Genomic DNA, 5,477 nt, shown 5'->3' on the forward strand with positions numbered 1-5,477 from the left:
TCACCGAGGATCGGAGGCCCCGTTTGGGTCCCGGAGCAGGTGTGGCGGGCACGGGCCAGGGGCCACGACCTGGCCAGGCCTCCTGGGGCACTGCCTGACCTTCTTTGTGCCGAGGGCCCGGGTTTGGTACCGGGAGGAGAACCAGGTCGCCGGGGAGGAGGCGGGTGGCGGGGGGGAGGTTTCAGGCCAGCTCCTACCCACGGCCCAGGCCTGGCCTCTCTGTTGCGCTTTGGGGTCAAGTGAGGAGCAAAACCAAGCAACTGAGGCTGCGGCTTCCCGGCCCGGCTGCTGCGGGCGGCCCTCAGCTGTCACCTCGGGGGGTGTCCTGCGAGGCGGGCGCTGTCAGAGCCTCCGTTCCGTTGCAGCTGGGGAAACTGAGGCACTGGGCAGGGGCTCGGACTGGCCTCCGCTCCGGCAGGAAAGGGATGTGAACCCTGCTCTGTTTCAAAGCCGCACAGAAGGGCCCGCCTTTGGGGCTGTGCGTGTTGGCCTCTCGCTCAGGACCGAGAAACGGGGGTGTAGCCCCCCCCACCCCAGGGCTGTGGCGAGCCGTCAGCAAGAGGCCGCATGTTAGGAATTAAGCCGGCGCCTGGCAGAGGGGGCCCCACAGGCGAGGTCGGTTGGTGTGGCTGCTACTGAAAATGGGGGCCTGGACCTAAGGCTACTGTCCTCTACCTCCAGGACTCTGGGCACGTTATGCAGCCCACAGGGCCTCAGTTGTCTCATCTGTAAAATGGGGATGATGACAGCACCCCTCTCCTAGGGCTGCTGAGAGCATTAACTGAGTAAGCATGCGTGGAGGGCTTACAACAGTGCCAGGCACAGAGCAAATAAATGCTCCATAAATCACTCTTTCACGTGTTCAGTGAGTATGGAAGGAGCGGCTCCTTCTGCAGGCACTGTCCTAGGTGCTGGGAGGTGTAGTCCCTGCCCTCATGGGGTAAGCAAATCAAATGTAAAATCTGTTCCATGTGGAATGGAGATAAGTGACGTCTAGGAAAATAAAACCAGGAAGGGGGGTTGCAGGTTTAAATTGGGGGAGAGGGAGGGTGTCCCTGAGAAGGTGATGTTGGGCCGAGGTCACATGGGAGGGCAGGGATACAGGGGGCGGGGAGTGGGGGGTGTCCTGAGCGAAGAGCATTCCCGACAGACGTGTGATTATCATGTCTTGGTGGCCGCTGGGTCCTGGTCCCCCGGGGTCCCAGGGGCCGGCTCCGGGGCAGGGCCCACAGTGGCTCACCTGTCCTGGTTTGTTCCTCCAGAGCCCTGTCCTGAGCTGCCCTTGCTGGGCGGGGCTCTGAAGGGGGAGTGAGAGGTGTGGGTGACCTGAAGCCGCCTGCTCTCCCCATCCCGCTGTGACCTCACCTCACCCTCCTCTGTCCTGGCCCAGCCCCTCCCCTGAGCCCCGGGACCGCATCCCAGTGTCATTCAGGATGCCTCCCCGTGTCCCTGGGCACCTCTCCCTCACCTCGTCCCAAACTGACCTTGGCATCTGCCCCAGATCTGCTCCCCCTCCCCGTCCTCTTGTCAGGGACGGCGCCACCGTCCACTGTCACTGGGGCAGAGAGACAGGAGGAGCCCCTGATGCGCCCCCCACCCCCCCATGCCTTATGGCGCCTGCCTCCTAAATGTTTCTTCCATGAGCTCCTTTCTCTCCTGCCCTGTGGCCCGGGCCCTGGTCCAGGTACCTCCTATCTCTTGTCTGGCTGCCCCTCCCAACTCTTCTGTGGTCTTTGCCCCCCACCCACCGTGGTGGGTAGAACCTGCCATGGCTCCCCAGCCTCCTGGGACACCCCTTTCTTGTGGAACTTCCTGCTCCACTTCTTCTGTCTCACGTGCACTCCCTCCACTCAGCATGTCCCCTGCTTCCCTCTACTGTTTCCTCACCTGCCTAACAACTCCTCCTCCTCCAGGCAGCCCTCCTGGGTTCTCAGGCTGGGCCAAATGTGCCCTGGGATCCCATCTCAGCCCTGACCCCCTGGGTCGGTCTCCCCAACTGGACGGTGAGTCCTGGGAGGGCAGGACCAGGGGTGCTGTGCCCACCACTGTGTCCCCCCCACGGCCCAGCCCAGCCCAGGGTTGGGCACAGGGCGTGTTTGTGGAACCGGACACCAGGTGTGGATGACTCACAGAGACCGGAGTCTCCAGGGAGGCCCTGGTTTCTGGTGAATTGGCTGAGGAGCATGACAAGGATTTGGCTCCAAGAGGCTTAGGGCGGAACCCGGCTCCTGTCCAGACTCCGCCATGTCCCTGCCGCCCACAGCATCACCCGGACCCTTCTCTGCTGTCTGCTCCAGCCCCTCCTCCCTGTCCCTCCTCCCTGGTCCCTCCGCTGGTGCTCCTGGGCACGACAGGAGCCCAAATGCTCGGTCCAGTAGCTGCAGTTGGTTGAGCACCGGTGCCAGGCCTGACAGTAGTCTCTCTGTAGAGTGGGTGGTGGGTGACCATGGCATTGGCTTCCTTGGGTGTCCTCTGAGGGCGCATGGGGGGGCCCACGTGTGTGGACACTTCATCCACCGCGCAGCTCACATGTGCTGAGACCTGCACTGTGCCGGGCTCCCTGCTAGGCGCTGGGTTGCAGCCATGAATAAGACAGACCCCAGTCCCTGCGCCGTGGAGCTGGGGAAGCTGGAGTGGCCGCGGCGGGTTCAGGGAGGGCAGTGAGAAGGCGTCACAGGAGGTGACATTGGAGTAGAGACCCGTCGAGAAAACTCAAAAAGAGTCTAGAGCCCTGGCCGGTTTGGCTCAGTGGATAGAGCGTCGGCCTGCGCACTGAAGGGTCCCAGGGTCGATTCCGGTCAAGGGCACATGCCCAGGTTGTGGGCTCGATCCCTCGTAGAGGGTGTGCAGGAGGCAGCCAATCAATGATTCTCTCTCATCATTGATATTTCTCCCTCTCTCTCCCTTCCTCTCTGAAATGAATAAAAATATATTTTTAAAAAAGAAGAAGAGTGAGGCTTTACTAGAAATAAATGATAGAGATTTATTCTAAGGTCTTGGAGTTTGCAAACTGGAAACACAGCCAGGCAAAAACCCAGACGTGTCCTGAAGAAGCAAATACAAGTACTTAAAAAAAAAAAATTGATTTCAGAGAGGAAGGGAGAGGGAGAGAGAGAAACATCAATGATGAGAGAGAATCATTGATTGGCTGCCTCCTGCACGCCCTACACTGAGGATCGAGCCGAAATCTGGGCATGTGCCCTGACTGGGAATCGAACTGTGACCTCCTGGTTCATAGCTCGATGCTCAACCACTGAGCCACAGTGGCTGGGCTAAACGTCCGTTCTTGAAAATGATCAATCCTGCATTCTTAGCCCGGGGTTGGTCCGGGACGGTTATCAGTCAGATTCAGGGAGACGGGGAGCTGGGTGCCGGGAGGTCTGCTCACGTTGTGCCAAGGCCTGGATAAAGGGTGTCAGGTGGCCTGGATATGTGAGTCCTTCAGGGCACAATTAGACGGCTACCGGGAGGGCCAGGCACTCATGCAGGACTGGAACGTTCCAGAACGTTTAAGTTCCCAGGCTAGTGAGAACAGGAATGGAGCCTTTCCTCATGCCCGGACCCTCATCACGTTAATACTTGTAGCAGCTTGGTGAAAACAATTCCATTTTATGTGTTCCTTAGACTCAGGAAGGGACCCACGTGATTCTGGGCGAAGAGCCTTCCTGGCAGAGGGAACAGCCAGTGCAAAGGCCCCGGGGCAGGAGTGCTTTGGTAAGCGTGAGGCCCTGAGGCTGGAGCCTGTTTTGCAGACAAGGAAACTGGAGGTTCAGGGTCATTGCTTTGAGAAGCTGGAGTGGATAGTCTCACCTTCCACACGACCAGCTGGGGACAAGGTTCTCTGACCCGGTTTTGTCAGCTCCCTTCCCCCACTCCCAGCCCTCTCCTCTCACCAGCCACCTCATTCATTCCTTGGGGAGCCCAGGCGGACTGGTTCTGGGACCACCTCACTCAGCCCCCTGGCTGAGGCCCCACCCACCAGGCTTAGTCAGTGTTTGCTACTAGATAAGGCGGGTGGCCCATGTCCCCTGGCAGGACTCTGGGCCTGTCCTCCCCGGGCAGAGACCTGGGAGCTGAGGGGTTGGCTGGCAGGTTTCTGAAACCCCCTCCCCCTCCCGGTATCTCACCAGGGCGAGGCTGAGGCTGCTGCAATATTTACTCAGGGATCTGACCTCAGGGTGTGGCTTCCTGTGCCACCTGGCCAGATCCTGGCTTGGCCATGTTCCTGGGGAGAAGGGACCCATGTCCCCTTAACGCCTCAACCTGGGAAAGGGCACACAGACCCCCGTGCGAGAGGGGACAGTGGGTGGGGGAGCCCGCCTCAGGCCTTGGCACGGGCTGTTCCCTTCGCTCGGAGATCCACCTTCCCCCCCTCCTCCTTCCCCTCTCACCTCATTTACCTGGGGTTTTCCAGGCTATTCAATCATTTAACAAATATTTATTGAGCGGTGACTATCTGCCAGGTTGCGTCAAGGATACAGGCCACTTCGCTTCCCTGTGGGGCTAAGTCCTATTGGAGGGAGATGGGCAATAATCAAACAACTGATACCACGTATCATCAGGGAGAGATAAGTGCTATAAAACATAACGCGGGCGGGAGGATGGGGAATGGCGGGGCGGGCCTTTCTGAGGAGGGAACGTCGCAGGGAAAGGGGGTGGGCAGAAGGGACAGCAAAGGCCCTGAGGCAGGAAGGTGCCTGGTGAGTGAGGACCCCTGGCGGCTGTGTGGCTGGAGCTGAGAGATGGGGGAGGGGGGCCGTGGGAGGTGGTTGGAGAGAGAGCATCTTGTCTCCCCTCCCCTCCCCCGCCCCTCCCGTGTTATTTGAAAGCAAATCCCAGCCGTTATCTAACTTTACTCATAGGTACTTCAGCCTGCACCCCGAAAATGTGAGGGACTCATTAGAAAACCACATCCACAGTGTCACTATTTCACCTCAAAAGTGAAAAGAAACTGAAAACAAGCATGGCCCTAGTCTCTTCAAATGCCCAGCCAGCGTTCAAATTCACTTTTGTCTCAGGGACAATATAATCTCTTTATCAGCCTCACGGGGGCATAAGTCCCTTCCCAGAAAACTCATCTCCAGCAGCCATCACCCACATCTAGCGCCAGGGCACTTTTATCGCCCTGAACGCTTCCTTGGGGCAGGATTTATTATTATTATTATTATTAATCATTATTATTATTTTAATGTGTTATGATTGTTTTTTCATTCATTGATTTATCTTGTTTTTAATCATTCTTTATTGTTGAAAATATTACACATGTCCCCCTCTCTCCCCTATTGACCCCCGAAGACCTTGTATGCATATCTGCATAAGCCATGACACAGACAATAGGGTGCTGAAGATCTGAGGCAAGATGGGTGTGTGTGTGTGGGGGGGCAGTGCTGGCTGGAGGGGGTTAAAATGGTTAGCTATTTCGACATCTTTGCTTCAGCAGTGGCCTCCTGGCCTCCAAGTCCCCTGTGGGACCCCTC

The sequence above is a fragment of the Myotis davidii genome, unplaced genomic scaffold (genome assembly GCF_000327345.1).
Source record: "Myotis davidii unplaced genomic scaffold, ASM32734v1 scaffold796, whole genome shotgun sequence".
Lineage (NCBI taxonomy): Eukaryota > Metazoa > Chordata > Mammalia > Chiroptera > Vespertilionidae > Myotis > Myotis davidii.